Below are 10,795 nucleotides of genomic sequence, written 5' to 3'. Positions count from 1 at the left end.
TCTGAAAAGAAAGGGTTTAGAAAGTCTGAAGGCAAAGGAGGAAAGTCTGACATAGGAGATAACTCAAATGTCAAATGCTACAACTGTGGTGAAAAAAGCCACATCTCTCTTGAATGCAAGAAAGGAAAAGGTGATAAAGGACATGCACTTATCACAAAGAAGAAAAATTGGACAGACACTTTAGATTTTGAAGAAGAGGTGAACTATGCCTTGATGGAAAATGCTGATAGCAGTTCAGATGCTGTTGAAAAGAAGGTACCTTAACAACTCTTGCTTTTCAAACTGATGATATTTCTGAGCTAAGATTATATCTTTAAACCATGTTCATTAGTTTTAGAGATCAGACTTTAACAAATGAAAGATTAACATCTGAAAGTCTTGCTCTTAGAAACAGAAATGACTACTTAGAAAAAGAGTTAGTTATGTTCCATCAAACTCAGAAAGAAAGAAATGAGGCTTTGTATGTTAGAGATGAAGTGCTAAAATTGAATAAATCTCTTAAATCTGAACTGGAAAAGGAAAAGAAGATAACCAAAACTTGGACTAACTCTAGAAGAACAACTCAGAAAATCTTAGAAAATGGAAATTGGAAATTGGAAAGAAGGTCTAGGTTACCTAGATGATAAGGAAGAAAAGGAAACTGTGTCATCTAAACCAAACTTCACCAAGAAAGTTGAAAAGCCTAAAGTTAATCATGTTAAATTTGTAGCAAAAACTGATGTGTCAAACTCTGAAAAGATGAATGATTCTAAAATAGAAGTCAAAGAAAAGTCAACTTCTGACAAATTGAAACAGGACAAACCAACTTCAGTAAGCATAGGTTTAATGACAAAGAAGCAGCTTAAACATAAGCAGAAAGAAATTAGAAATGCGAACAAGGTAAAGGAAGCTAGGAAAAATAGGAATGGAAAAGAAGGTGTGAATAAAAGCAATAATTATAAGCCTGTTCCTAATGCTCCTAGAAAGAAATGCTATAACCGTGGAAACTCTAACCATCTTGCTTCTTTTTGCAGGAAAAATAAAGATATAAACTCTTTACCTACTAGATCAGGAGTTAAGAGTCAGTCTGTTAGGTTTAAACCACAAAATCCTTGTTTTCATTGTGGTAGTTTATGGCATTCTATTTATACGTTTAAGGAATATCATAGTTTGTACTATGATTATTATCAAATAAAACCTTCTTTGAAGAAAGTCAGTGTAATTCCTTCTAGTGTAAATTCTGATGCAAAGTCTGATATAAAGTTTGATAAGAAGCATGTTAGCATAAACTCTGAAACTAAATCCGCTGCAAATGCTAACAAACTTAACAAGGCCAAAGGATCCAAGCAAGTCTGGGTCCTTAAAACTAACCAATAGTGGTCTTTGTGATTGTAGGGCAACATGAAAAACATCCTAGTACTGGACAGTGTATGTTCAGGACATATGACTGGAAATAAAGCCCTACTATCAGACTTTATGGAGAAAGTTGCCCCAGGAGTTTCTTATGGAGATGGCAACATGGGAAAGAGTCTGGGATATGGCAATATAAATCTTGGGAATGTCATAATTGAATCAGTAGCTTTTGTCCCACTACTTAAACACAATCTGCTAATTGTGAGTCAAATCTGTGACAGAGGTTATCATGTGGATTTCTTTGAAGAACACTTTGAAATTGTAAGTAATTTTACAGGCAGAGTGGTTCTGAAAGGTTACAAACATGGTAACATATATGAAGCCAGACTTTCAACAAGTTCGGATGGTTCTGCAATCTGTCTGTTAAGCAGAGCATCAATTGAAGAAAGCTGGAATTGGCACAAGAGACTCTCTCATTTAATTTTCAAAAACATAAATGAGCTAGTAAAGAAAGATCTTGTGAGAGGACTGCCAAAATCAGTATTTGCTCCTGGTGGTCTCTGTGATTCATGTCAAAAGGCAAAACAAAGGAAATCTTCATTCAAGAGCAAAACTGAATCCTCAATTCTTGAGCCTTATAACTTACTACATGTTGACCTATTTGGTCCAGTCAATGTCATGTCCATTTCAAAGAAGAAATATGCAATGGTTATAGTGGACGAATGCACAAGATACACTTGGGTGTATTTCTTGCACAAGAAGAATGAAACTGCATCTACTCTAACTGATCATGTCAGATAGCTGGATAAGTTGGTCAAAGATTCTGTTAAAATAATAAGAAGTGACAATGGCACTGAGTTCAAGAATTCAATCATGGAAGAGTTCTGCAAAGAGCATGGAATCAAACAGGAATTTTCTGCACCTGGAACTCCACAGCAAAATGGAGTTGTAGAAAGAAAGAACAGGACTCTAATTGAAGCTGCACGAACTATGCTTGATGAAGCAAAGCTACCAACCTACTTTTGGGCTGAAGCTATGCAGACTACTTGGATGCAAGTGTTTTGTTCTTAAGACTCATCCTGAACAGCTGTCAAAATTTGATCTAAAAGCTGATGAAGGAATTTTTGTTGGATATCCACTTTCCACAAAAGCCTTCAGAGTCTATAATTTAAGAACAAGGGTTGTCATGGTATCTATCAATGTACCTTTTGATGATAAAAAGATTACTGGACTTGAAGATTTCGATGATCATGATCAGCTGAGATTTGAAAATGAAGATTTAAATTCTGATTCTTTAAATTCTGATGACCTAAATCCTGATCCTGTAAGTTCTGACGGGTTAAGTTCTGATGTCATTGAAACTGGGGTAACTCCTCCAAAGGAAAATGCACCTGTTCAGGGGGAGCAAGCTAATGATCCTATCACATCTCAAGACTCTCAAGAAGAATCAGAACCTGTCACTGGTTTTTCAAGTTCTGATTCATCAAGTTCTGATGAGCCAAATTCTGATAATTCTGGAAACTCTGATTCTTCAATTTCTGAAGGATCTAACTCAAATTCTGGAATCTCAGAGAGCATAACTTCAGGGATAGCATTAGAAAATACTGATGGAGACAGCATGGATCATGGGGGAGGACATAGTTCTAGAGATCAACTTCCATCTGCAAGGAAGTGGACTAAATCACACACACCTGACTTAATAATTAGAGATCCTGAAGTAGGTGTCAGAACTAGAACAACAACATCAAATAAATGTCTTTATCATTCCTTTCTATCTCACACTGAACCAAAGAAAGTGGAAGAAGATCTTAAAGATGCTGATTGGGTGGAAGCAATGTAGGAAGAGTTAAATGAATTTGAAAGAAATAAAGTCTGGACCCTAGTGCCAAGACCAAAGAACAGATCCATTGTTGGCACAAAATGGGTGTTCAGAAAAAAAACTGACAGTGATGGCATAATTATAAGAAACAAAGCAAGGGTAGTTGCTAAAGGTTACTCTCAACAGGAGGGTATTGACTATGATGAAACATTTGCTCCAGTTGCTAGATTGGAAGCCATAAGAATCTTTTTGGCTTATGCTGCTCACAAGAAGTTTAAAGTCTTTCAAATGGATGTGAAAAGTGCTTTTCTCAATGGAGAATTGGAAGAAGAGGTATTTGTTGAACAACCTCCAGGATTTGTAGATCCAAAATTTCTAAATCATGTTTACAGGCTTGATAAATCACTTTATGGCCTTAAGCAAGCTCCAAGAGCATGGTATGAGACTTTAGCTCAATTCCTTCCGGAAAGTGGATTTACCAGAGGCACAATTGATAAAACTTTATTCTACATCAACCATGGAAAGGACTTACTTTTGGTACAGATATATGTTGATGATATCATCTTTGGTTTTACAAATGCCAAACTCTGTGAAAGGTTTGCAAAGCTAATGCAGTGAAGATATCAAATGAGTATGATGGGAGAACTTAGCTATTTTCTGGGACTTCAAGTCAAGCAAAATGAAGAAGGTACTTTCATAAATCAATCCAAGTACACCAGAAATTAACTCAAGAAAATTGGAATGCAAGACTATTCAACTGCATCCACTCCCATGACCACTGCAACCAAGTTAGATAAAGATACTGGAGCATCAGTAGATATTACTAACTACAGAGGTATGATTGACTCTTTACTCTATTTAACTGCAAGTAGACCTGATATCATGTATGCTACCTGTCTTTGTGCAAGATTTCAGGCTGATCCAAGAGAACCTCATTTAATAGCTGTGAAAAGAATTTTCAAGTGTCTCAAGGGTACAGCTGATTTAGGATTATGGTATCCTAGAGAATCAGATTTTAAACTAATAGGTTACTCAGATGCAGATTTTGCAAGATGCAAAATAGACAGGAAAAGCACTAGTGAAAGCTGCCAATTTCTTGGAGGCAGATTGGTTTCTTGGTTTAGCAAGAAATAGAAATCAATTTCCACATCAACCGCAGAAGCATAATATATTGCTGCAGGAAGCTGTTGTGTACAGATTCTTTGGATGAAGAATCAGTTACTGGACTATGGGTTAGAATTTTCTAAAATACCCATTTACTGTGATAATCAAAGTGCTATTTCTATGATAGGAAATCCAGTTTAACACTCAATTACAAAGCACATCACCATTAGGTACCATTTCATAAGGGAACATGTGATGGAAGGTATAGTGGAATTGCATTTTGTCCCAACAGATCAACAACTATCAGATATCTTCACAAAACCACTATGTGAAGCTACTTTTACAAGACTGGTAAATAAACTTGCAATGGTTTCAGGTTCTTTCTCAAAATCTATTTAGTTTTTATTCTCATGCATCAGACTTTATGATTAGTGTTTACAGATTATCTAATCTCCATGTAATTTGTGCTTAAACTGTTATATATTATATACTGATTGTTATCAGATATAATTCCATATACTCTGATAGTGTTTTAAATGTTCTATGACTATTCAATCTAATGAGGATTATTTGTTAGATGATGACTTAGTAGTCTTTAACAAACTGTGTATCCCATGTTTGAATTAGTTATTTATATGGAAATCCATAACATAAGCAAACTCTAATTTTGATCTTAGTCAAATTTAATTTGTGTATCTTATTACTAAGTCACAAACTAGATTATTGCTTCTTATCTATCAAATTCTGATGTCAGTAAATCTTAAAGATGAACTACATGCTTGACAAGCCTCACTTATCTGAAGAAAGCAAAAGAAAATAAAATTGAAGTCAGGTACTCCTTTGAGATCTAGAGTAAATATGTGAAAGGGAAGACCCAAGTGCATTGCTGTTATTAAGTTATATGCATTAGAAAAGCAAATAAATTTTTCTTGGTGACTTTTCACATTCTCTGATTACTTAAGAAATACTCTGATAATAGCATAAATTCTGATAGCAGTTGTGACTCATTTACACTGAGAAGCCACTGTAAAAAGAATGTCAAAAGATGCATAAAATGAGCACAAACAGTTGAGGTGGACTCTTGCATAAATTTATTCTATAGTAGACTTCAAAATTAAATATAGATTTTAAGCACCTTTCTTAGTTATGCCTTATTTCTAAGATATACTGAAGTTTATCAGACTTCAATCTTTATCTGATCATTTGCAAATGCACACACTCTCACTCCATATGAATGATGAAAATTACTGTGGTGATTAAGTTGTTTCTGACAAATAGTTAAGTGTTATTTGCATAAATTTTGAGGACAAGTTCTGATGAAAGTACTGATGATTAAATTCTGAAGAAACAAGTCAGTATTTGTATGAAGAATCACAGAAACAAACATTCACTTTTTGAGTACAGAAGCCATGTTCTGATGACCGTTAAATTCTGATAATAGTCAAGTTCTGAAGCAAATCCTGATGGAAACTCTGATGCGTACAAGGCATTATTTAATTACTTGGCTTATTTTTAGTATTTACTGTAACAGTTATATTTTGCCAGAAATTAATTAAGTGAGATAAAAAATATTGATAATCATTTGGTTTATGGGTTGCGTGTTTATTTTGGTAACAACATGTGAGCAATAATTACTGCTTATTTCCCGTGCCCACTAACTACTACTTTGACTATTTACTACATGACAGGTGTAAAATGTCTGTTTTACTTCCAAAAAGAGCCGTTGAGTGGAAAGAGTATAAATATTAGAGATAAAAGATTACCCAAATCTTTTACTTTCTCTCTTACTTTCTCTCTTATTTCTTTTACCCTCTCAACCTCCATCAATACCTACAACCAATACTCAACCAGTTGAATCCTCTCAACCACAACCACAGCCTACTATCAGAACCTATTTCCAACCAGCACAATCCTCTCAACCATCAGTACCTACCATCAGAACCTCCCCTCTCAAAACTAACCCAACCCCTGGTACTTCTCAAAAGGTGCCAGTTGTAAAATCTGACAAATCCTCTAGGCCTAAAAGGACTATTTCTGTGCCTAAATCTCCACCAAGGAAAAGGAGATGTATCATTCTGAGGGATAAATCTGATGATGAAGATGAGCAAGTCCAGGTTCATGCATCAGAACATGTGACAGTAGAAGCTGAAAAAGAAATTTTTCAGAAGGAGGTAGCAGCAGAAAAGGTAACTCCTCAGAAAGAAACTGAAGCCGAGGGTTCTGATATTTTAAAGAGGAAAAGAGCTTCAAGTTCTGATGCTGCTCAAGCAACTCCTCCACCATCCAGGAGATCAAAGAAAATGAGAGCAGGAAGGCATATGACACAACCTCACTCTGAGGATACTCAAGAAGCTGAGGAAGGGGATCAGGAATCTCTGATCTCATCAGGACCAATAGTGATTGAAGCCTTGCCACCTCCACCTCAAGCTAAAAACACTATTCCAGACACAGTGATCACACCTCCGGTCTCTCCTATCCAAGAAAATATTCAAGTTGAAGATTCAGGATTAAGTCCTAAAATTGACCTTCATAGGCTGATCATTCCATCTATCCTGTTTCAGGAAGCACCACAAGGACAAGTGACAACTCCACCTGTTTCTCCACTAAATGTTGAAGTTCCTTATACTCCAATTCTGGATGTGGAAACAGATGTGGTTGTACCAGAATCTCCAACAGCAATACACACGCTTATGTTGTCAGAATATGATGAGTTTCTTGTAAGTTCTGGAGAGTCAGCTCCAGTTAACACTCCATCTCAAGTTCTTGGAAAGAAGGCACTGATTAAAAAGTTTGTTGAAGAAGATGCTCCTGTTCCATGGGAAGAAACTCACAGAGGAGATGAATGGACCAAGAAGTGGAAAGAATCTGATTTTATTCCAAGCTCAAAAGTTATGTCAGAACATATTGCTAAAGCTGATGAGTTGATGACAAATTCTGACTTTAAAGCTCAACTTAAAGTCATAGCTCTCAGTACTAAAAGCCTTCAAGGTCAACACTCCATTACTCATGCCAAGGTTGATAAACTTCAGGAACAAGCTGATAAGCTGGACCTGACTCTCAAGCTAGACAAGAACAGGTTATCAGACATATTCATGAGAAAGTAGAGGCTATTGAGAAGGTTCAAGAAAAGCAACAGGCCCAACTGACTGATGTCCTGCAGAATCAAACCTCTCAACAAGCTCAATTGAATGAAATCCAATCTTTAGTAGAACTTCTTCTATCTCTACTCCTACCAGATGATGCCAAAAAGGGGGAGAAGGTAGTGAAATCAAGTACTGAAGAAGAAGGATGACAAAGAAGATGACCAGGGAAACCCTATCAAGGGTCAAGGTCAAGGGCAAATCAGCAAAGTTTCTTCAAGGAAACTAATTTCTGATTCTAGCAAATCTTCTACTGAGAAGAAGACAAGTTCTGAAGCTGTAAATGCTCAAGCTCTAATAGCAAGTTCTGATAATCAAAATCTGATATCAAATTCTGATGTTCTGATTCAAGTTGAAAGTCAAGATTCTCAGAGGTTTTTACATACTCTGAAGCTTAAAGGAAGGGAGACTACAGTCTATTATAAAGATCCCAAGATTCAGACACTTGATGAAGAAATTGCTAGAAGACTATTTCTCAAGCATAATCCTGGAATGGATTTAGAGACTTTAAAGGAGGAAGAAGCTAGATTTGCAGCTGAGAAGACAAATCTTAAGTCTAAAGCTTCTAATGCAAAGAAACCTCCAAGGCCTAAGGAAAAAGGCATTGTGATCAAGGAAACTTCTGAGGCTTCAAAGCTCAAGACAAGATCACAAGTTGTTATTGATCCCAAAGCCAAAGGGAAGGGAAAGATTGATGAACCAACAAAGACACATGAGATGAAAATTCCTCAAATCCTGATGAAACCAGTGTGCAAAATGGTTCAAGTTTTTAATGATACAGCTGCTGAAGATAAAACTATTGAAACTCTAAAAAGAAGGAAGATAACAGAAGAATCTAAGACAACCTCTGACATAGCTCAAGTTATTCAGAGTGAAGAACGTCAAGCTACATAAGAAATAGCAAATTCTGATCAAGTCATCAAGACATCAACCTATGACAAAGCTCAAGTTGATTTGAACAAATTGACAATTACTGATAAGAGAAAACTCGTATGGAAGAATGTTAATCCATCAGATCCTAAGAAAAGTCAATTGTTATCTGATTTCATGACTGTTGGATTGAAACCTAGAGAAGCAAGAGACAGAGCTGGATTAGGTTCTAAAGAAGCCAAGATCAAGACAGGAGTTGAAGTACTTACTAGAGATCCATTTTTATTAACTGACAAACCTCTTAAAGAAGTTACAAAAAAACACCTTGATAAGGTTATATCTGTTCAAGTGGTACTGGATTCTCATGATAAAAGCAATGTCAAAGAAAAGTTGATTCTGTTTCTTGAAGATGGAAGAACATACAGAATGTCAGAATCAGATGTGCTGAACAAATTTGAAAAAACTTCAATTCTATTATTATCTTTTGGAGATAAAGTCTGAGATTACTAGAAGATGGTCAAATTTCATCATGAAGACCATAAGGGATAAAACAAGAATTTCTGGATCAAGGGTTATAGAATTCATTCCAAATATAGTTAAAAATGATGGAAGTGAAATTCCAATGAAGAAGGATTCTGCTAAACTTGAAGTTATTCTGAAAGAAAGATTTCTGTCCTATAATGAAGACTCATCTCATCCAAGAGTAATCAGACTTGGTGATGGATTGGAAAGAAATCACATCTCAGCACTTAGGACTGCAATCTACCATATTGCAAGTCAAGATCAAGAAATGAAGCAAGTCAAGACTACATTAGCTCAAGTCCTGAGGAATGCAGAAGAGAAGATGATATCAAACTTTGTCAAGAATCATTTTGGATTCATATTGACTCAGTAAAATTGGTAAAAGCTACAAGGACTGTAAGTTGTAGTTAGTTGTCTAATTAAACTCTCATTGTATTTGTACTTAAATGTTTTTGACATCATCAAATCTATTAACTTGTATATTTTTCATAATTTACAAGTTGGGGGAGATTATTAGATATATTTGAGATGTCATGTCTAATCTGTTGTGTTTAGTTTCAGAACTTAATATTAGGACTTACTGGAAATCAGAACTTACTGAAGTCAGAACTTATATCAGAACTTAAGGCCGTCAGGATTTATATCAGGACTTGAGTGCGGGTACTTCAGATAAGGAAATCAGCTGATTTATAGGAAAGGATCGTGACTAAAACAATAGAAGATATGCATGAAGAGTTAGAAGACTAGAAGACTTATAGAAGATAATATCTGATTGATATATTTTAGGAGACAGAATTATATTTCATATCAATTAGAAGATATCTTGTAACTGTGTACTATATAAACACAGCTTAGGGTTACACTATATGTGTTATCATTATCGAGAACATTATTTATTGTAACCTAGCAGCTCTTAGTGATATTGTTCATCACTGAGAGAGAACAACTGTTCTATTGTAACAAAGTTTATTATATTGAATATACTTCATTACTGTTACATACTTGTGTTCGAAATTGATTTGATTATATAAATACTATATTCAACCCCCTTCTATACAGTTGCGTGACCTAACATTGAAAGTGCAACAAATGCTAAAAAAATTCTTATTGCTTCAAGTTTTGCAACTGGAGTAAAAGTTTCATCATAATCAATTCCTTCTTCCCGTGAGTAGCCTTTTGCAACCAACCTTGCTTTGTTCCTGGTAACTACACCATTTTCATCCATCTTGTTCCTAAACACCCACTTTGTTTAAATTACACTTCTATTCTTTGGTGCAGGAACCAACTCCCAAACTTTGTTTCTTTCAAAATAATTAAGCTCCTCTTACATAGCAGATATCCAATCAGGGTCTATTAGAGCTTCTTCAATTTTCTTGGGCTCTACTTGAGATAGAAAGCATGCATGTAGGCACTCATTAGCAGTTGCAATTATAGTCCTTACACTAGCATCTGGATCACCAATTATTGCATTTGAATTATGACTTCTATCCCATTTTCTGGTGTGAGTTTGTTAACTATTGCCTTCATTATTTCTCCATTATTGGTATGATTTGTAGATTCTTCTTCTTTTTCTCCCCCTGAGTTTTTGCTATCAAAATCGGGTGTATGAGATGAGCTTCTATTTTCATGATTCTCTAATTCTGTAGATTCTTCATTCATTATTTGTTGTGCATTGTCTTCACCTTCTTCATCAGAATCACTGTTGATTTTAAGATTTTCAAATGCAAGGGCTTCAGCTTCATTCTCATCAAGGCATTCCAAGCCTGTATTTGTCATCATCAAAATTGTTAGGAATATGTTGTGTACTGGATGATAAATTGATCAAAACACTTAGCAGATTATTAATTAAGTGTAATTGTAGCTTTCAACTGATGATCATTTCAACATCCATTGAAAAAGTAGCTTATATAACCATAAGTTTAGTAGCACATTGCTGCATATCAAATTGGCTTAATGAAATAGATGTTATAGAATGTATAGGTCTTGTTAACTACTAGATTGATATGCA

The sequence above is a fragment of the Apium graveolens genome, chromosome 3, assembly GCF_009905375.1.
Source record: "Apium graveolens cultivar Ventura chromosome 3, ASM990537v1, whole genome shotgun sequence".
Lineage (NCBI taxonomy): Eukaryota > Viridiplantae > Streptophyta > Magnoliopsida > Apiales > Apiaceae > Apium > Apium graveolens.
This window is presented reverse-complemented; position numbering follows the sequence as displayed.